A 22490-nucleotide genomic window follows, 5' to 3' on the forward strand; every position below is an offset into this window, starting at 1 on the left:
GAACTTTCAAGGGACCAGGTATCCCTTTATACTTGTTTTTATTGGTGAGAAACTGCTCTTCCCACCATCAAAACAACAAAAACAGAAAGTTTTGATTTAGTTTTAGTAAAACTTAAACGCAGCTCTAGGTCATTTGGCTTTTTGTTCGCATCAAATACTTTGAACTTTCAATAAGATAAGGGGAAGGGGGTTGGGATCCGTTCTCATTCCGATGGTCTCACCGGCTTCGAGAGCAGGGAGACCCAGAGAGGCGGGGTAAAGGTCTTATTTAAGTTTACAAAAGCCCTGGCTTTTCTAATGTTCTTTAAGAAAAAGCAAGAAAATTCCCAGTTTACTTTTGAGTTTTTCATGAGCTGTTTAATTTTAAAAAGTCCTAAAAAAAGAAAAGTCCCCATGAGGGGTGTCTGGCTGGCTCAGGCTATAGAGCGGTCACTCTTAATCTCGAGGTCGTGAGTTCAAACCCCACGTTGGGTGTAAGATTTACTTTAAAAAAAAAAAAAAAAAGTCCTCATAGGATGGCCATTCAGTATTAAATAGGCCCTTCTATTTCTATAAGCATGCAAATGATTATTTTGTTCTTTAATCTAGAACAGAAGGGCGCCTGGGTGGCTCAGTGGGTTAAGCCTCTGACTTCAGCTCAGGTCATGATCTCAGGGTCCTGGGATTGAGCCCGGCATCAGGTTACAACCTGCTCAGCGGGGAGTCTGCTTCCCCGCCTCAACTCTCCCTCTCTCTTTTTCTGCCTTTCTCTCTCTCCCTCCTTCCCTCATAAATAAATAAAATATTTTCTTTAAATATTTTATCTATTTATTTGATAAAGAGAGATCCCAGGATCATGACCTGAGCTGAAGGCAGACGCTTAACCCACTGAGCCACCCAGGTGCCCCCATCATCATCTAGAACAGGGATCTAAAAACTTTACATAAAGGGCCAGATAAACATTTTAGGCTTTATGGCTCCTCTTGCTCAGTGTCTCGGCTCTGCGTCGTAGGCCCAAAACACAAATGAACGAGCGTGGCTGACTTTCAATTCACATTATTGGCGGACGTTGAAATTTGAATTTTATATCATTTTCATGTGTCCAAAAAATTATTCTTTTTATTTTTTTCCCAACCATTTAAAAATAAAAACCCATCCTTAGCTCACTGGCTATACAAGAAATAGGAGTTAGTGAAAGGAATTTGTCCACTTCTTTCTTCCTTCCTTCCTTCCTTCCTCCCTTCTTCCCTCCCTCCCTCCCTCCCCTCTTCCTTCCTCCCTCCCTCTCTTCTTTCCTTCTTTCTTTCCTTCCTTCCTTTTTATTTATTTATTTATTTATTTTAAAGTAGGCTCCATACTGGGTGGGGAGCCCAATGTAGGGCTTGAAATTATGACCCTGAGATCAAGACCTGAGCCAAAATCAAGAGTCAGGCACTTAACTGATTGAGCCACCTAGGTACCCCAACTTTTTAATCTTTAAAATATTTTTATTTATTTATTTATTTATTTATTTATTTATTTATTTATTTATTTTAACTAAGCTCTACGCCAAACGTGGGGCTTGAACTCACAACCCCAAGATCAAGACTTGCATGTTCTACCAACTGAGCCAGGCAGTCGCCCCAATATGTTCACTTTTTTAAATTTAAATTTTAATTTAGTTTTTAGTATTCAAAAAGTACAAAAGGAAAAAAAAAAAAGTCCCCAACCCACCTCTATCAGACTTTTGATCTTTATCAAACTGGCAGGTTAAAAATGGCATGTCAGTGTAATTTTAATTTTCATTTCTCTCGTTATGAGTGTGAGTTTGCTAAGACTGCAATGACAAATTACCACAACCTTGGTAGTTTTAAACAACAGAAGTGTATTCTTTCACAGTTCTCGAAGCCAGAAGACGGAAATCATGGCGTCAGCAGAGCTGTGCTCCCTTCAAAGACTCCGAGGATGAACGTTTCCTGGCCACCACTGGCTTCTGAGTGAGGCTGGCGATGCTTATCGTTTGGTGACTTGTAGACACAGCGCTCCAGTCTCTGGGTCTTTCACGTGCCCGTCCCCGCTGTGCGTCTGGGCCTCTCCGTCCAACACCAGTCATGCTGTATTTAGGGCCCGCCCTCATCCAGTATGACCTTGTTTTAACTCGCAAACATCTGCAAACACCCTATTTCCAAATAAGGCGCATTCTCAGGTTCCAGGTGGACATGAATTTTTGAGGGACACTCTCCAACCCAGTAAAGTAGTGCGTTTGGAACCTGCTCGCGTTTTATCTGCAAACGAACCACGTTAATCAGACTCATCGCTGTTTCGACACCATGGGCTCATCCGATCATTCGAAGTCTTCATTCCCCAGACCTGCTTTCTCTCCCAGCCCAACATACAACTCACGTAAAAATGGCGGGTCCCGGAGATTCAACCCCCAGCACCGTATGTGGCCTGATGTTATCGACAACCGAGTTTTATCCGATGGAACACCACTCTGGGCACCTACGAAGAACTAAGCCTATATGTGATGAATTGAATTGAAATGTGAGGAAAAGAAGCGTCCCTCTAAAACAATAACAGCTCAAATTATCACTGTTTATTTTTATAATCACATTATTATTATATGACATTTATGAGTGTTTACTAAGAGCAAGGCGCTTTTCTAAGCCCTTTACATGTATTAACTCAGGTAACCCTTTACAGGTAAACTAGAAAGTGGCAGAAGTAGGATTCGGACCTAAGCAATCAGACGCCAGGCCCCTCTGCTAAGCTTCTCGAATAAACCTAAAAGGGAAGGAGGAAGTTTTCAATCTCAGAACTAAAGTGCTGTTTTGTTTTTTTAACTTCCTCTGTTAGATTTTAAAATACGTGACACCAAATACGATATAGGACTCAACCTGTGATTTTGAACCTTTCTTCGCATAAAGGACAGCTAGGCTGGCCGTCGCCCTGGGCTTTTATTTCTTTTTTCTTTCTCCTTTTCTTCTTTTTTTTTCTATGCTCCACTTCCTCCACACGCTCTTCCTTTACCCTAAGTTGCCACTTCAGATCAGGAAGATTAAGAAGCCATAAATAACTTTTCTGTGAATTATTCTACAGGAAGTTCCACCTGATCCGATCCTGCCCGTCAGTGGTAAAGCAAAAACAAACCAATACAAAACCCAGGTCGGGGTTTCTGAGCGCGGAGGGGAGTGACAACGTCAGCTGCAGTTCTTGCAACACTCCTTCGAGATGTGCTGTGCAGAGTGTGTGAAACCCTGAGTAATGGATCAACTCCCCTGCTCTTTTGCATGTAACACACGACTGGAAAAGAAGCGAGGCACTGGAAGTATCAGTAGCTGGATAATCTTATGTGTTACAAGGAAGTTGCCAGTTTCAATGCCCGAAAATACATCACTAATCCGTGATTATGTTTTCCTTTTAAGATACAACGAACAGTAAGGCACCTGGGTGGCTCGGTCAGTTGAGTGTCCGACTCTTGGTTTCGGATCAGGTCGTGATCTCAGGGTTGTGAGATCGAGCCCTGCATCGGGCTCTGTGCTGAGCCCAGAGTCTAGGCGGTGAGTCTGCTTGAGAATCCAGCTCCCGCTCCCTCTGCTCCTCCTGCTTGTGAGCTCTCACTCTCTCTCTCTCATAAATAAATATATCTTAAAAAGAAAAAGGCTCAGAGGGCCAGGGTGACTCAGATGGTTAAGTGTCTGCCTTCAGCTCAGGTCATGATCTCCAGGTCGTGGGATCGAGTCCCGCATCAGGCTCCTTGCTCAGCAGGGAGCCTCCTTCTCCCTCTGCCTGTTGCTCCCCCTGCTTGTGCTCTCTCTTTCTCAGATGAATAAATAAAATCTTAAAAAAAGAAGAAAGAAGAAAGAAAGAAAGAAAGAAAGAAAGAAGAAAGAAAGAAAGAAAGAAAGAAAGAGGTTCAATGAGCAGCAATGCATTTTCAGCATTTATACAGGTCCTTTCATTAAACCTGGTTGACCAGCTTAAACAGATCCGTTTAAGACAAAGACCATCCAATATCCTTACTTTTATTATTTTTTGAGGACCTACTATATGCTAGGAGGAAGGGAAGAAGACACGTTTTCCCCCCTCTTCCTAACAAATGAATTCAACTGAGTGAATACGCTCCAAGTTGGAACCACAAATGAAGGTCCGCCACGTAGGCTCGAGTTTCTCCGCCGGTTACTAGCTGTGGACTTGGAGCAAGTTACTCAACTTCCCTGTGCCTCAGATTCCTCACCAGTCAGCAGGCAAGACAATAACACAATCTCTCTGGTTGATACATGATATGTAATGTGACATACCACTTATAATATGTATTATTATATAAGTATTATATAATATGCAAAATACACACTAATATAAAACAGTATATATTTAATAATTTATGAAAAAGGTAATACAGAAATATGTATAGGGGCACCTGGATGGCTCAGTCGGTTAAGCATCTGCCTTTGGCTCAGGTCATGATCCCAGCGTCCTGGGATCGAGCCCCACATCAGGCTCCCTGCTCAGCGGGGAGCCTGCTTCTCCCTCTCCCTCTGCCTGCCGCTCTGCCTACTTTTGCTCTCTACCTCTCTGTCAAATAAATAAATAAATAAAATCTTTTTAAAAAATGTATAAATGCATATATAAAACATGTTGAGCCGGGCATATAGCAACGGCTCAATTAATGCTTATTGTTAGTATATATCACATAATGATTGAAATAATGTATATTATTGTTATTAATCATTGCTATAGTAAGAGCTCTCACCCCAGACCAGCGCCTTCTAACTTCCCTAACTGTCCCATATTGTTAGAAATGGACCCTCCCACTGAGGAATGACCTTGCCCCAACCATGATGTTTCTATGGGCCTTTTATCTCACATCCATATTGTTATCCAAAGGAAAACGTTGTCTGAACAGAAGGCCTTTCAGCAGTTGTGTTAATTACTTGTAGTTGAAATGTCTACATGTTTGGACTTGCTGCCCGTCAACTGGCTGAAACCTCGCAGACAAGCTCATCTGTGAGGTACATAGCTTAGGAGCAATAAAGAAAGAGGAATTGAGGCAATGCCATCAGGTTTCACGTTCTATGCGTTTTTCTTCTGCTCCTTCAGTTACAGAAACACACATGGGGTAGGAGTGGGGATGGGAAAGTCAGGCTCCCTGAGGTGTCAGCAGAGCCCCATGTGAAGAAGAATGCTTATGAGCACCATTTCTGGAATAAGGAGGCAGGTTGCAGTCTTAGCTCCACTTCTTACCTGCAGTGGTTCCTTCCAGAAGTCACTTAAGCCCTCGGCTGCCTTGATCTCAGTCCTGGACCTGTTCAGTCCCAGGGAACAGATTCTGGGAGGGAGATTTGCAGGTGGACCGGTTACCAGGAAGAGCTCTTGCAAACGACAGCTGTAAAGGGGTGAGGGCAGCAGGGGGTGCAGGGGGAGAAATCGAATTAAGAGGCAGTGGAAGCCTCAGCCCAGCCCCTGTGCGGCCATAAAGCTGGGATGGCCCTCCCACATGTTCCGGAAGGGAGGCTGGAGGCCTTTGCATCCCTGTATCAAGCAGGCGGTGATTAATGCAGGAAGGGGGGGGGCCGATTTGGCCCCCAGAGAACGCTTGCCAATGTCTGGAGGCACTTTGGTGGTTGCTGCTGGAGGAGGGGGCTCCTGGGTGTTCAGTGGGAAGAGGCTGGAGAGGCTGCTAGACCTCCCACGCAGCACAGGATGGCTCTCACGACAAAGACGTCTTGTCCCACGGTGTCAGAAGTGCTGATGTTTCTCAAGGATAAAGGCTGCCCTTGAAGAGGACTCGTCATCTCAGAGCAGCTTCCTTTAGCTAAGGGCCATTTCTGAAGAATTCACTGGAACTGTGAGTCATCAGCAGCCAAAACTCCCGGCAGCTGGGTGAGTAAGTGACTGGTCCTGAAGGGGCATGTGCACGGCATATCACAGCATCCACGACATCTTTTCTTTAAAAAAATCAGCTTGTAATTACGCAAGTAAAACTTGAATCCCGTCTCCTTGTAAAAAGTATCACATGCTGGATAGACCAGGGTTTCTCAACGTCCTCAGCACTACGGGCATTTGTGAAGACGGCTCTGGGCTCTGTGTGTTTAGAAGATCCCTGGCCTCCACCCACTGGTGCCAGGAGCCCTTTCCCCCTCCCCCACCCCCCTCGTGACAACCAGAAATATCTGGAGACATTGCTTCATGTCGGAGGACAGAATTGCCTGTGATCAAGGATCATTTTTCTAGGTAAATTAAAAATAGCCCTTACTAAAAAAAAAAAAAAAAAAAAGGTAAAAAAAATAAAATAGCCCTTTAACCACAATTCCCAATCTTGGGACCCTCCCCAGAAGTAACCACTACGGTAAGTTTGCAGTGGATCCTTCCAGAATTCTTTGTATGTGTTTACATAGATATATGTGCAACCGTGTGGTGTTTTTTATTTTTGTTTTTTTTTTTTTGTTTTTTTTTTTACATAAATGTAATCATTTAACCATAGAAAATAGATCCTATCTTTGTTCCGTTTTCTTTGGAAAATGCTTGAATTGTCATTCTGGTCACCACACTTCCCCTGCACTGTCTTATGGAAAGCTGCCTGCACCCAGCTCTGGGAATGGGCATGCGGCATAGACCCAGAGGAATCCATGTGAGCCAGTCTCCTGGCTCTCCTTTCTTAGCTCAAGGATGGGCACAGGGCTCGAGTTAAGCTAGTGAGAGGCTCGATTTTCTAGGACATCTGAAAGAGGAACTCTCTCCCTCCCTGTTTGAACGTGACTGAAGAGTCCGAGCTGCTGGAGCTTCGGCGGCCATCTTGTGCTCATGGGGCAGGAAGCCATCTTTCGTGTCTAGCTGTGGCCGCAGGAGACAGACCGGACAAATCGAAAGAAACCTTGTCCTTGAAGGCATCAAGCCCCTGAGCCAAACCCAACCAAAGGCCCATGTTGCCAAGGATTTTGCGAGATAAGGAAGAGCTGTCTCTGGAGATCCCCTCAGCCAGTCAGTATTAGATTTTCTGTCACATTCAACCTAACGTGTTCTAAATGATCCCATAATCCATACCACGGATATACCGTAATGTACAGAACCACTCCCCTATTCATGCGTATTTCAGTCGTCTCCTATTTTTCACTGTAAGAATCCGCTTTTGAATTCAGATTTTTTATCTTCAAATGCTTTGATTTTTGGATATTAGACAGATCACTCATGTATTCATTCCAAAAACATATTATGAATATTTGCCGTACCCCCAACGTAGATACTGAGGATACATAAGGGAGCAACACCAGACCCCTGACCTCGGGGAGTTTTCATTCTTATAAGGTAGATAACGAACAAATAAAATATGCTATAAAACACGACACAACAGCATGAAAAAATAATATAACACAACCATACACATTACATGGTCGTGCAACTATGAAGTCTATGGGCAAAGTGGTTGGTTTTTTACCAGCCCATGGTTTTTTTGGGCCCAAGCTCACGCAGTGTGAAGGCTCGATTTTCCAGGAGGAATTCAGTCGAGAACTCCAAGCATACATGGCCTCCCCACACGAGGAAGATCAGACACACAGTTGCAGCCTCAGGGTGATGTCTCAGGGCGTGACTGTAGGCTGACAGCCCCAAGGAGGTGAGATCTCCCCGTCAAGCCATTAGTGCCTGTTAGCATTCTTCCCTTTTACGAGAGCGGCCAGGAAAGGGTTTTACTAATCCCCTCTTTGATTCAGTCTCATCGCCGTCATTAATTCACGCAGCTGCCATGGAAATCATCGGAGCATTTCTGAATCAAAGATAGATTGAAACAAATTTAGGGCAAGGCTTTCAGAAGCCCTAGTGGCCAAGAATGCTCTGTTAAGAATGTGAAGAATGTTAGCCATTGCTCCGACAGGAGAACGTTAACTCCATGAGGGTGTTGTCTGGAAGTGGGGAGTGCTGAGCCGGCCTCTCCACGCTGTTACATCGAAAGGGATCAATGTATGTCGAGGGCTGTTGTTCATTGCTTATAATGCATTACATTTTTCACCAGGCTCTGGAGCTCTTGACATTAAAAAACAGTTCAGCTTCAGGGTCTCCGGCTGGCTCAGTCAGTGGGGCATGTGATTCTTGATCTCAGGGTTGTAGGTTCAAGCCCCATGGTGGATTTCCTTTTAATTTTTTTTTTAAGATTTTATTTATTTGTGAGAGAGAGAGAGAGTACAAGCAGGGGGAGTGGCAGGCAGAGAGAGAAGCAGGCTCCCCACGGAGCCCCGATATGGGGCTCAATCCCGGGACGCTGGGATCATGACCTGAGCCAAAGGCAGATGCTTAACTGACTGAGTCACCCAGGCATCCCTCTTTTATATTTTTTAAAGACTTTATGTATTTCAGACATAGTGAAGAGAAGGGCCATATGCACCCCAATGTTCATAGCAGCATTGTCCACAATAGCTAAATTGTGGAAGGATCCCAGATGCCCTTCAACAGATGACTGGATTAAGACGATGTGGTCCATATATACAATGGAATATTACTCAACTATCAGAAAGAACGACGACCCGACATTTGCAGCAACATGGACGGGACTGGAGGTGATTATGCTAAGTGAAATAAGTTAAGCAGAGAAAGACAATTATCATATGGTTTCACTCATTTATGGAACGTAAGAAATAGGAAGATCAGTAGGAGAAGGAAGGGAAGAATGAAGGGGGGGTAAACAGAAGGGGGAATGAACCACGAGAGACTATGGACTCTGGGAAACAAACTGAGGGCTTCAGAGGGGAGGGGGTGGGGGAATGTGATGGGCCGGTGATGGGTATTAAGGAGGGCACGTATTGCATGGAGCACTGGGTGTTATACACAAATAATGAATCATGGAACACTACATCAAAAACTAAGGATGTACTGTATGGAGACTAACATAACATAATAAAAACTTATTATTGAAAAAAAGATTTTATGTATTTATTTGAGAAAGGCTGCACAAGTGGGGGGGAGGGGCAGAGGAAGAGGGACAAGCAGGCTCCCCACCGAGCAGGGAGGCCGATGTGGGGCTCCATCCCAGAACCCCAAGATCATGACCTGAGCTGAAGACAGACACTTAACACTGAGCCACCCAGGTGCCCCTGTATGTAGAGATTTCTTTTAAAAAATAAAATAAAATCTTGGGATTTATTTTATTTAGCGAGATAGTAAGAAAGAGCATGAGAGGGCAGGAGAGGAAGAAGCGGGCTCCCCACTGAGCAGGGAACTCAAAATGGGACTAGATCCCAGAATCCTGGGATCATGACCTGAGCCAAAAGCAGACGCTTAACTGACTGAGCCACCCAGGCACCCTCCACCATCTTTTTTAAAACAATTTTTTAAATTTTTAAGTAATCTCTACACCCAATGTGGGGCTCGAACTCACGATCCCAAGATCAAAAGTCACATGCTGCACTGACTGAGCCGGCCAAGCGCCCCTGTGGCTCCACCATCTTTAACACTTGACTTCCGGGGATGCGCATCGGCACCAAGTCAGAGCACGGGAACCACAGGCGCTCTGGAGGGAGAGTGTTTTCAGCACGCAGAGAGGAACACAGTGCAAAGGCCCTGGAGTGTGTGCAAGCCGGGGTTCCCGGAGGAGCAGCCAGGAAACAGTGTGGGTGTAGGAATGGAAGTGAGCAGGGGAGTGGTAGAAAGTTTTGGGAAATTTTAGGGGTATAAGGCAAACACGGTCCGTGACTCCTCTAGAGGGGAAGATAGACACGGACATAATTAATACACATAAAGGAGTGAAATGGGCCCCATGGGGACTGGGGGGAAAGCATGACTCCATCTGTAAGAGATGGTTACTTCTCAGCTCAACCAAGAGTTTCGAGGCAGGAACGCAGGCCCAATAGAGCCAATTCATCTGATTATTTTAAGACTGGATTTTGTGAGGAGCTGGGTCTCAGGAAGTCTTAACGCACGAAACGCTTGCGGGTTTGCGCATTATCCTGTCATGGCTGGAGCCAGTAGGAGGTGGTGGCACTCAGTGCACCCAGCTCTCTGCCATCCAGGCATGAGCGGGAGGGCACTTCCTCTCCCCCTGCGACTGGGTGGGGCCGTGTGAGTAATTCTGGCCAATGAGTTGTGAGCGGAAGCTATGCCTCACTTCTAGCTGGAGCATTTCATTGCAGATTTGGGACTCTCCAGACAGCATTCTTTTTCTCCAGTTGGGTCATCAGCAGTACTCAAGATGGCGGCTGCTTCATGACTGAGGTCCATGAGTGACTACGATTTCCAGAGCCCCCCTAAAACCACAGATGGACTGGCGCATGAGCCACCGAGATTTGGGGGTTTCTACTGCACGTTCCTGTGATTCCCCACTTGGGAACATTCTTTGGACCTCACTCAGGGCAGGCAGGAGTGCTGGGGAGCTGCCCCACGAGCAGCCCTCGGCAACAAGGACGGGGCTCAGCCCTCAGATGGGATAAGTCTGAGATGAGTTCTAGGTGTCTTGGACCTTCCCAGATGCCTCTAGAGTGTTTGCATCCCACTTCCTCAGGGAGGTTGCCTCTTCATGAACTTACGGGGTGACTTTCTTCCCTTTCCTGCCTCACTGCTGGTGACCTCCTGGGACCGCCTCCCAAATTAACTATTGCACCAGAGTCTTTGTCTCTGGCTGGCTTCTGGAGGAACCCAACCCAAGACACCATCTTTCCAAAGGTCCCACCTCTGCCTCACGGAGGGGCTGACACCTGGGGATGGAGCAAGGCTGTGGAGTGGGAAGTAGACCAGATCTCCCCAGCTAAAAACCAGAGAGGGCCTCTTGGAGGGTGGGAGAAGCTCAAGCCACTTCCATTTTTTGAGGTTCTCAAATTATGAAAAAGAAAAAAATAATACCAACACAGGTTCACCAGCATTGTGGGGTTGACCATCAATGTTCAGGCCTCAGGCCTAGAGGCAGTGAGGTAGAGGTCTCAACAGAGGGCCTGGGCCCGGGTCTGTGCTAAGCACTGAGAATTCCTATTTCCGGTCTCTATGAGGAGGATTTAGTGTGAGTGGTGGGAGATTCCACGGTGAAGAGGGAGGAGGGACGAGGACAGGAGGGGATGGGGCTGCCTGGAAATCCCTCCCCCCCTCAGCAGCACGGTCCCCTCTAGTTACGCATTTTAACCTGATTTCTGCAGGGTAATGGAGTTGGGGTGTCCCTCCCTTCCTGCCTCTGGCCTCCCAGCCACGTGCTCCCCTGTGGCTGACAGGAAGGAAGCAAAGGCCCGACCGTGACACAGAGTAACCGCACATGTTTCCCCTGCCTCCATCTCATAATGTGGGGGGACACTTTAAGCTCCCTTGAACTCAGACTTGGGAACCCCAGCTTATGGGTACCCTGGAGCAGCCTCTCTCCCAGCGGTGACAGAGAGCAGTAGTCTGCTTTTCTGGCCCTGATTTCTGGGCTGCCCAAATTGACGCCTGCTTTCTCCCCCAGCACAGGCCTGCTGTCCATCCCTACTGCGTGGGGACAAGTCACACATCAAGAAAGAGCTGCTAGCATTGACCAGTGCAGGGCTGGGGGGGGGGGTTGAGGAAGGAATCTGGAAAGAAATGGGGGGCAGATTTTTTTGTCTTGTCTGGATGTCTGCAGGACCAAGGAGGGAGGGTGCCGGACCTGGATGGAAAGTCACTGAGAGCTCATGAGAAAAAAAGCATCACGAGGGGCGCCTGGGTGGCACAGCGGTTAAGCGTCTGCCTTCGGCTCAGGGCGTGATCCCGGCGTTGTGGGATCGAGCCCCACATCAGGCTCCTCTGCTATGAGCCTGCTTCTTCCTCTCCCACTCCCCCTGCTTGTGTTCCCTCTCTCGCTCGTTGTCTCTATCTCTGTCAAATAAATAAATAAAATCTTTAAAAAAAAAAAAAAGCATCACGAATCAGAAACATTCTGCTTTCTAGATTTTCCTGTCCAGTGTGCATTACCCCCAAATGTGGTTGATTAGCCCTGTTGTGAAAATAACCGAGTTCAGATCCTATAAGGACAAATCGCCTCTTTAACCTCCACAAATATGGTCATCGATAATGGTGGGGACTTTTGTTTTTCCTAATCCTGTATCTTTCCTTTCCTGGGGGCATGAAATGATGGCTGGTAAGGCCGCTGGGATGAAGCATTGGATGTTGTTAACCGCCCCCCCAGCCCGGGACCAAGCGGGATTTGCTTTTTCCTTGCGAGGGTGGTGATTAGCGGAAATCATCACGCGGGCATTTTCTTTTTTTTTTTTCTTTTTTTTTTTTTTTTAAGATTTTTTTATTTATTCGACAGAGATAGAGACAGCCAGTGAGAGAGGGAACACAAGCAGGGGGAGTGGGAGAGGAAGAAGCAGGCTCATAGCGGAGGAGCCTGATGTGGGGCTCGATCCCATAACGCCGGGATCACGCCCTGAGCCGAAGGCAGACGCTTAACCGCTGTGCCACCCAGGCGCCCCACGCGGGCATTTTCTAACCCTCACCTAATATTTGGGGAAGCCATTTCATGCTTTCCCAAATATTTGCATTCATTTTCCGATTTGATCACTACCGCAAACAGGGGAGGAATCTTTGCACTTGTGTAATAGTCTCTGACCTCGGCTCTAGGCAATAGCACTTGTCCTAGTGACCAGCGCGTTTGGGCATTTAAACCAAGATTGGCGAGCACCTCATATGATTAAGAATCCCCACGCTGGGGGCGCCTGGGGGGCTCAGTCGGTGAAGCGTCCACCTTCGGCTCAGGTCCTGATCCCGGGGTCCTGGAATCGAGTCCCACGTCGGGCTCCCCGCTCAGCAGAGAGCCTGCTTCTCCCTCTCCCTCTGCTGCTCCCCCTGCTTGCGCTCTCATGCTCTCTCCCACTCTCTGTCAAATAAATAAATAAAATCTTAAAAAAAGAAAAGAAAAGAAAAGAATCCCCACCATCATAGAGCCCTGGCTTTGCTTCAGAGGGCCCAGACTTTGGGAAAAAGTCGATCAGCTATCCGGATCTCATCTCTTCCCTGACCTACAAGCTCCTCTCTCTGGCCAAAGCCTGTTCTGACTTCTCGGCGCGAACTGGCCATGCCCTCTGACTCCTGACCCTTGGAACGCTTCAGCCTCCCCCCTGGCGGTGACGTGCTGGTGGAGGGCTTTCCAGGAGAGGGAGAACATCCTGATTTGAAGCAACTGCCGGCTCCCATGGTGGAACTGTTTCCACCCTGGCTGCTTTCAAGCACCCCACATTCAAACAACTGGCTCTTACGATTCCTGAATTTTGAGGGCGCCTGGCTGGCTCAGCCGGTGGATCTTGCCACTCTGGGTCTCAGGGTTGGAAGTGCGAGCCCCATGTGGAGTCTAGAGATGACTTAAAAATAAAACCTTTACGGGCGCCTGCGTGACTCGGTCCACTGAGCGACCGACTCTTGGGTTTGGCTCAGGTCATGGTCTCGGGGTCTTGGGATTGAGCCCCGAGCCCCCCCTGTGCACTCAGCAGGGAGTCTGCTTCTCTCCTTCTCCCTCTGCAGCTCCCCCCACCTGTGGGTGCACACGCGCTCTGGCTCTCTCTCTCTCAAATAAATAAATAAATCTTTGGAAAAAAATAAAATAAAATCTTAAAAAAAAAAAAAGCTTCCTGAATTTTGAACAGCCGGCTCTCTGGAGCCGGTACGAGCCCGTCCTGGCGTGCTGTCTACGTCGGAAGCATGAGCAGCGATATTCACTATATTCACTACAGCACTGTTCGTGGGAGCAAAAAGCTGGATACCACCTAAATGTTCATTAATGGGGAATGCTCTAAGTAAGAGATGCAAAGGGAGGTACAAAGGGTCACCATGGCCATTTAAAAGATGAGGCAAATTCTGCGTCTCGAACCATCTCTGAGAGAGATGATTGAATGAGAAAAGCAAGGCACAGCGCGGTAGAGTAGTGATTACAAACCGAATGCTTCGTATAGGGGTCAAGAAGGTGAAGCAAATGAGTGAACCCAGCCAGGGGGGACAATAGGGAACGGTGGGACTGGGGAAAAATGGAGACCATGTACTCCCTGCACTGGCAGCAGCCTTTGGTTGCCATGTGGGAAGGAAGAGCTATCATTCCTGGGTCTTCTTTTTTAAGGGAAACAGGAAGTCTGGATTTTGATGTGATCTTTTTCTATGCATCAAAATACTGCATGGATCAAACCGTACCTGTCTACAGGCTAAACTTTGCTTCATAGACTTCAGCCCATAGCGAGCTCCTGCTATGAAAGAAAACTAAGGAATGTTGTGTCTATAGACATTTTTGTAGGCCATCTGCCCCAGCCTATGGGGGTAGGGAGGCTTTATGTAAATTTGTAAAAGTTCCCCTCTGAAAGGCAAATTAGAAAAAAGTTCCCTCTGGACCAGAGCAAAAGCTGGATTTTAGTCCTCTTCAGCCTAGTGCTTTTGTGCAGTGCACGGTCTGCGAACTGTGTTGACCCTGCACGCAAGCTGGTCTTTAGCTTGGGACAGGTGGGTATCCTCCAAGGGGGATCTGGTTGGGTCCCATCCCGAGGCTTTCTCCTGGCATCTGCCACTGCCCAAGTGTATGCTGGGGCCTGGGTTCCACCTTGGCCCGGCTCTGGAGACTTCCGTAAGTTTCTGCTACAACCTCCACCCAGGCCCAGCCGAGGCTTGCCCATCCGCCTCACGGCACGGTCCCCTCAAGCCCAGCCATCATCCACCCCGTGGCAGGTAGCATGCAGGAATGTCCTGGGAGTGCTCGCTGGGCCTGCTCTCTCTCTGCCTGTCCACGCCTCTGTGCTGTCGTTCATCAGCAGGGCCAGCTTGCTGCCCCCCTCCCGCCCTTAGTCAGAATCAGGTGTGGGCCGAGGCCCTCCTCCCTAGCGTTCCCCTCCACTGCACACTCTTTCCCCTCCAGGCCTTCGGCCTTCGGATTTTCTCTTCCCCCAACACAATCCACTAAGCCAGAACACTGAGCCACCAGGCTCCCTCTTCCCTTCTAAATTGTCTTCAAGCTTTTTGGTCACTTATTTTCTCAAGGCATTTTTTTATCTTTTCTTTCCTTTTTTTTAAAAGATTTTATTCATTTATTTGAGAGAAAGAGAGTGAGCACATGGGTGAGCATGAGCCAGGAGGAGAGGCAGAGGGAGAGAAAAAGGGAGAAGCAGGCTCCCCACTGAGCAGGGAGCCCAATGGGGGGGCTCGATCCCACGCCCTTGGGATCATGACCTGAGGCGAAGGCAGACGCTTAACCAACTGAGCCACCCAGGTGCCCCTCAAGTCATTTTCAAAATACCGTATAAATATTCAAACAGTTTTTCTTATATCACATTTTTGAAGTAGCTGAAAAGATGTAATGTTTGCACATCATAAATATTGACATCTTAAAACAGTTTCTTCACTCTGCAATTTTCCCCGCAGAATATCAATACTGTAATAGTTCGTTCTCCACCATCATCTATTTTTATTTATTTTTATTTTTTATTTTTTTAAAGATTCCATTCATTTATTTGACAGAGAGAGACAGCCAGCGAGAGAGGGAACACAAGCAGGGGGAGTGGGAGAGGAAGAAGCAGGCTCCCAGCGGAGGCGCCTGACGTGGGGCTCGATCCCAGAACGCTGGGATCACGCCCTGAGCCGAAGGCAGACGCCCAACGACTGCGCCACCCAGGCGCCCCACCATCATCTATTTTTAAAAAGCCATGAACAATAGAATGGAAATTTTATTTGGTCCTCTTTGCCAATAAAATCTTCAAATATATACTTTTAAAATTTATTTAAGTAATCTCTACTTCCAGTGTGGGGCTCAAACTCACGACCCTGAGATCAAGAGTCCCATGCTCCACTGACTGAGCTGGCCAGACACCCCTAAAAACAAAATCTTTTAAAAAAACAAAAGAAAGGAGAGAAGTATGACTCTCCTTTGTAAAAAGACAGGGGGCTACTGGGCAGAGGGCGGTGGGAAAGAAAATCTGGCAAGAAAGATATAAAAGAAAGCAGAGGAGCTAAAAACTGATTCCCTTAAACTCTCTTGGGGTTCCCTAGGGGCACCTGCACCCTGGTTCGAAGCCTGCTGTTCTAAATCACGCCTCCCTTTCCCACAAGGGCTCTGAGCCTCATGCATGACCTTGTTATCAGAGAAGGAAGGAGAAGGCTTTCTACACTTTGCAAGGAACTCTATTACCTATGTCCTCCAGGCTGGGCTCTGGGTGTTGGGCTATGGAGTGTCTTGTTCTAGGACCAATTATTTTTACACATTGGTTTAATATCCCCAAAATACACACACACACACACACACACACACACACACATACACACACAGAGTTATGCTTGTACAAGCATAATATATTTCAAAAGGACACACAAGAAATCAGGCATGGTGAACGACTCTGGTCAGAGGGTCTAGGACTTTATTTATTTATTGTTATTTTCATTTGTTTATTTATTTTTAAGATTTTATTTTTCATGATCTCTACACCCAAGGTGGGGCTCAAACTCACAACCCTGAGATTAAGAGGTGCACGCTCCACTGACTGAGCCAGCCGGGTGCCCCTAGGACTTTTATTTTTAATTACACAACATTTTGTTACAGTTTGAATGTTTTCCATACACATGGATAACTTTTTCGGTGACAAAAGAAAAGTAAGCTTACAGGCATATCATGCAAAGAGCTTCCTTTTTGGCTTCCCTTTTGTATTAATGTAATACATACATGGCGTGAGAGTTAATTTTGTGTATCAACTTGACTGAGCCACGGGGTACCCAGATATCTGTATTATTCTGTTTGTTTCTGTGAGCATGTTTTTAGAGACGATTAACATTTGAATCAGTAGATTGAGTCAAGCAGATTGCCTCCACAATGTGGTGGGCCGCATCCAATCAGTTGATGGTCTGTATAAAATAGAAGATTGACTTGCTCCTGAATGGCCTTTGAGCTAGGACATCACCTTCTCCCGGTCTGCCACAGCCTGCTGGTATTTGGACTTGAACAAGGTCATTGGCTCTGCAGATTTCGGGTTTGCCAAAGTCCCATATTGTGTGAGCCAATTCCTTATAAAAAGAGATTATATACATGTGCTATAATATAGTAATACACACACACATCTATTGATTCTGTTTCTTTGGAGAATCCTAATACGCATAGATTTTTTTTCTTTACATTTTTTAAATGTTCTTTTTTTTCTGTTTCTACCCTGCTTTCTTCGAGATGTGATTTACACACCATGTAATTTACCCCATTTTAAGTGAACAATTCTATGAGTGGGGGCAATTGTATCCAGGTGTGTAACCACCTCCACTATCGATAAAATATTTTGTTCACATGCATGTAATTTAAAAATCAAACAAAGCTATCGATCAGTCATGATTCATTTTGGCTATGAGTGACGGCGATGCAAAATGACAGAAACGTAATAACCTGGAGGACGGAGTGAACCGCTATGGGACAATTCACAGTAACTACCCAGGAGGGTCAACGTTTCAAACAAAAAAGTAATCGCTCCATTCACCTGCTCCTAAAGCTCATTTTGCACTGTTCTCATCTTAGGAGCTTGGGTATTTAATTGGTTTAAAGTATAATAGATGGGGCGCCTGGGTAGCGCAGTCGTTAAAGCGTCTGCCTTCGGCTCAGGGCGCGATCCCGGTGTTCCGGGATCGAGTCCCACATCAGGCTCCTCTGCTATGAGCCTGCTTCTTCCTCTCCCACTCCCCCTGCTGTGTTCCCTCTCTCGCTGGCTGTCTCTCTGTCGAATAAATAAATAAAATCTTAAAAAAAAAATAAATAAATAAAGTATAATAGATGGGGGGGCGCCTGGGTGGCTCAGTGGTTAAGCGTCTGCCTTCGGCTCAGGGCGTGATCCCGGCGTTATGGGATCGAGCCCCACATCAGACTCCTCCACTGTGAGCCTGCTCCTTCCTCTCCCACTCCCCCTGCTTGTGTTCCCTCTCTCGCTGGCTGTCTCTGTCTCTGTCGAATAAATAAATAAAATCTTTAAATAAATAAATAAATAAATAAATAAAGTATTATAGACGTTTTCAGACTCTAGCGATGCCCTACAACGATCCCGAAAAGCACACTTAACGTTTGACAATGAAAAAAGTCCCACCCCGTGTCTTATGAGAGATTTTCTAATGTACCCATATCCTGCATTAATGTCATTTTTTGTCATAGAAAATTTTGACAGTAGTTTTGTAATTTAAGTTATTAGATTATTATTCATTGAATTTGCTGTGGCCCAAGGCTTTTTGGCAATTGCCACACATACATCACTTTGCATTTTTGCAATTAATAATGCTACTATAATATCATGTTTTACAGTCATATTAATTTTTATTTTATGTTTTTCTTTTTATATTTTGGAGTCAATATAGTTGTCTCTTTTATTCTTAAGATCTCAAACAGGATCTGAAAAGTCTATAGACCTCACTGTGTACGTGTATTAGGAATGCATTTGGTGGGGGCTGCCTTCGGCTCAGGTCATGATCCCAGGGTCCTGGGATCGAGCCCCGCAGCAGGGAGCCTGCCTCTCCCACTCCCACTCTCCCTGTCTGTGCCCTCTCTCTTTCTCTGTCACATAAATACATAAAATCTTTTTTTTTTTTTAAGATTTTATGTATTTATGTGACAGAGAGACAGCCAGCAAGAGAGGAACACAGCAGGGGGAGTGGGAGAGGAAGAAGCAGGCTCCCAGCGGAGGAGCCCGACGCAGGACTCGATCCCGGAACACCAGGATCACGCCCTGAGCCAAAGGCAGACACTTAACGACTGTACTACCCAGGTGCCCCTAAATACATAAAATCTTAAAAAAAAAAAAAAAAAAGGAATGCATTTGGTGGCAAGTAACAGGCAGCCCAATATACAGTGGCCTAAACAAAAGAGAGTTATTTTTCTCCCAAGACAAGAAGTCAGGAGGGGGCGGCCCAAGGCCGGTGTCCAGCAATGTTTCTGGTTCCTCTTACTTCCCTGCTGCACCCACCTTAGCACACAGGTTTTCATCTCCTGGTTGCACGGCGGCTATGCACCCACAAGCTTCACATCCATGCTCCAGACTAGAACAACGGGGAAGGAAAAAAGGCCTTTCTCGTTGCGTTTGTCCCTGTTTATGTTTAGGAAGGGGAATCAGATCTTCTCCAGTATCCCCTCCCCAGGCTTCCTCTGACATAGCTCCAAAGGGAAAGGGGCTGGACAAGCCCATCTGTTGCTCCGGCCTCTAGGCAAGAGAGAAGAGTGTTGAGCGGATGCTAACAGAACCCACCTGTTGTGCCACGGAAGCCTCAGGAGCCATGGCACAAAACAATCGGAATGATAAAGCTGGACACCAGAAAAACGATTGCTGCTTTGTAACAAATGACAACTTGTTCTTCAAAGTCTCAGCCTCCAGGAATAGGGTTTCTGCAGCCTCACCTGGAGCTCCTCAAGCTTCCACGTTCAGCAGCATCACCTGGAGGCCTTGTGAAAACACAGTTGGGGGACCCAGCCAATAGATCAAGGGTGGGGCCTGAGAATTTGCATTTCCGACAAATTCCCAGGTGCTGCATCTGATCTTAAAAACACATTTTGAGTTTCTTCCTCTCCCACTCCCCCTGCTTGTGTTCCCCTCTCTCGCTGGCTCTCTCTCTCTCTCTGTCAAATAAATAAATAAATAAATAAATAAATAAATAAATAAAATCTTTAAAAACACATTTTGAAAACCACTATTCTTGCCAGTCTCTTATGCTCATAGACATGTGTGCCATTTTCAGTCTTTTGTCTCTTCTACCAGAACTCTGAAGAACAGCCTTGTTGTCAAGGGTGGAAAGTGGGGGAAGGGCGTCACAGGCAGAGGGATCTATAGGTACGAAGGGCTTGCCACGGACCACTGTTGTGTGGCTCACCAGCAGCCATTTTCCTTCTACGGTAACAGTGCCTTGGTTTCCATTGGGGGAACTCCCTGACTGCCCTATTTGAGTTTCATGTGGGGCGGATCCTGCCTCCTGTATTGGGGGGACGGGGGGAGGAAGATGAGACACGGGACCCAGGATTGCCTAATCAGCGCATCTTGCAGGACTGGGCACAGTGATTGGTTTGGGGATGGTCACCTGACCTCAGCTGATTCAAAGAGTGTCATCCACAGGGCCTTTTCTAGAGCCGTTGGGAGGAAGTGAGAATACTCTTTCCAGTAGGGTCCTAATTAGGGCACAAGATTAGAGACAACTTCCCTTTCCATTGGGAGAGACCGAGAATGAAGATAAGACAGTAGAGACTAGGGGCACCTGGGTGACTCAGTCGGTTAAGTGTCTGCCTTCGGCTCAGGTCATGATCCCAGGGTCCTGGGATCGAGTCCCACATTGGGCTCCCTGCTCAGTGGGGAGCTTGCTTCTCCCTCTCCCTCTGCTTCTCTCTCTCTCTCTCTCTATCGAATAAATAAATAAAAGTCTTTAAAAAAAAAGGAAAAACAAAAACAAAAACAGCAGAGACCAGAGACAACCAGTGGAGACTAGAGCCATCCACTCCTCATCCCCTTCTGGAACTTTGCAGGTGCCCGAGCCAACGTGCTCCTTTAGATCCAGGCCCGTGTGAATTGGTTTTCTGTCTCTTGTAACTGAAAGTCTCTGACTAACCCAGGGTAAGACCGGAGAGGGCTTGGTGCAACTTTGAGGAAGTGAAAGAAGGCACGGAGCCCAAGGGAAGCATGGGCAGGAGAAGAGTGGCTGAGGGCCAGGCCATGCAGGGCCTTGCAGGCCACAGGAAGCATTTCGGATTTTTAACTCCGTGAACGGCTCCACCGACTGAGCCAGCCGGGTGTCCCTCGTCGCTGATGATTGCAGGATATTGAGGTCATCTCTTACTCAGCATTGAGGCTGCAAATGTGGAGCAACCTAGAATGTTCGGTGCACACCTGCTGTTTTTGCCTCTCGAGCATCTCTTCATTCTCACCCTCCTAACAATGCCCTGATGTCCCTTTAAGGAACCACTGCTTTCCCACTGTCATCTGTGGGAAAGGCACGGGGTGTGGCTTGAGTGCCTGGGCTCAGGGGAAGCGCGAGAGCCAGCGGCGCGCTGGAGCTGGTGACAAGACAGGAGTTTGGGAAGCCAGGTGACATCACGTCAGTCACTGGAATTGGCTACAGGGGGAGTATTGCCAAGGCAGAAACCAGCAAACACCAAGAATCAAAGCTTTTACCTTCCCGAAAAGCCAGTTGGTAGACATTTATCAGCACACCGCTGCGCACGACTCAGGTCTGGCTCCTCCGAGCGCCGTGGCTCCCGGACACAGCGGAGGGCCGGGCTTGTCACTCGAGTCAGGCCGCGAGAGTCAGCCCGGGTGTTCGGAAAGAAACATTCTGTCCTGCTGGGGTTCCGGGATAGGGAGGGTGACGCCTGGATCCGCCAGGAGCCGCTGTGGGGAATAAAGCCAACACTGCGTCGGAGGAACTAAAGGCTGGGAGAAGCCGGGTCCTGTTGGCACGATCTGAGCTCCTTGACTCAGCACTGCCCGAAACCAGACGTTCCCCTGTCTCCCCAGTTCCACAGGCCAATGTATGCATTCTCTTTGTGGCTGATGCTCCCGGCGCGCCATCCCAACTCTCCCTGACCCACCTCCAAGGTCAGCTACCACCATGGCAGACGGCGCCAGAATGTTCCTCACCCTCTCCCTCACATACCGGGGTCTCCCAGCACCAGCTGCAGAACAGCCTAGAAAAGTGCCAGGGATTTGATGCCACCGGGGCTCATCCTCAACTGATGGGATATAGGAGTCAGCGGATAAATACCCAAGCGTCTCAGTCCCCTGGAGGGATAGTGCTGAGGTGTGTTTGTGTGTGTGTGTGTGTGTGTGTGTGTGTGTGGTTTTCGTTATTGTGGTGTTTTTTCCCCTATGTGCAGCCAAAAAGAATGCAGAAAATACATTCACCACGCCCGACCTTCTGCAGTTTAGAGCTCTTTACCCTGGAGGAGGCCCCCTCCCCCAGATGGACACCAGGGTTTAAGGCTCAGACGGTAGTGAAACGAAGCTTTTAGGTCCCACAAAACCCTGGGGCCTCGTGCAAGAAATGTCCAACCTGAGGAGGGTACTCTGTCCGTGGTGGATTTGTCCAGGAACAAACGTAGGCTGGAAATAGCAAACTCAAGTTAGCGGAGATGTTCTGCCTCGAGCCCTCCTTTGGGAACATCCTGTCCAGAGGAAAGGATATTTAAGGAGAAAGGAAGCAGCACGAGTTCAGCTCAGCCAAGTCATAGAGGAAGAACATCGCAAACACAAAGCGTGGCTCTGGGGTGTGTTCCCCAGAGGGGACGGGGCGGGGGGACCAACAGCCATGAAATACCTATGACACGCTTGTCATTTGTTTGCCCTTCTCCTCTTTAACCTGTTCCTTATGCTTTTAATTCCCTTTCACTTGTTTTTCTCTCCTTTTGTTTTCACTTTGACGTAGGTTTTATCATCTCTCTTCCCTGAGATTAAGCCTCAGAGGCTTGAGCCACTCGGCCAGGACTGAGCAGAGGCAGAGCTGGGATTTGAACACACGTCTCCTTTACTCCGGGTTGACAGGCATACAGGTGGTCAGTAAATACGGCGTATAAATAACTGAAGCCAGCTCCAGCTTACAGAAAGGGAGGCTAAGTCTGCGAGCATTCCTGACCACGTCTACAGCAAAAA

General features: G+C 47.3%; 1 long non-coding RNA gene across 1 annotated transcript; it reads right to left on the reverse strand.

Annotated features, from left to right (window-relative positions):
• Positions 1-15898: 15898 nt before the first annotated feature.
• On the reverse strand, positions 15899-21372 carry LOC130543765 (uncharacterized). Its single transcript, XR_008959346.1, has 3 exons — positions 21018-21372; positions 18831-19303; positions 15899-16905 (listed from the first exon to the last, which is right to left on the reverse strand). It is a non-coding gene; the product is annotated as an uncharacterized LOC130543765 (long non-coding RNA).
• Between the last annotated feature and the right edge of the window lie 1118 nt (positions 21373-22490).

The sequence above is a fragment of the Ursus arctos genome, unplaced genomic scaffold, assembly GCF_023065955.2.
Source record: "Ursus arctos isolate Adak ecotype North America unplaced genomic scaffold, UrsArc2.0 scaffold_16, whole genome shotgun sequence".
In the NCBI taxonomy this organism is placed as follows: domain Eukaryota; kingdom Metazoa; phylum Chordata; class Mammalia; order Carnivora; family Ursidae; genus Ursus; species Ursus arctos.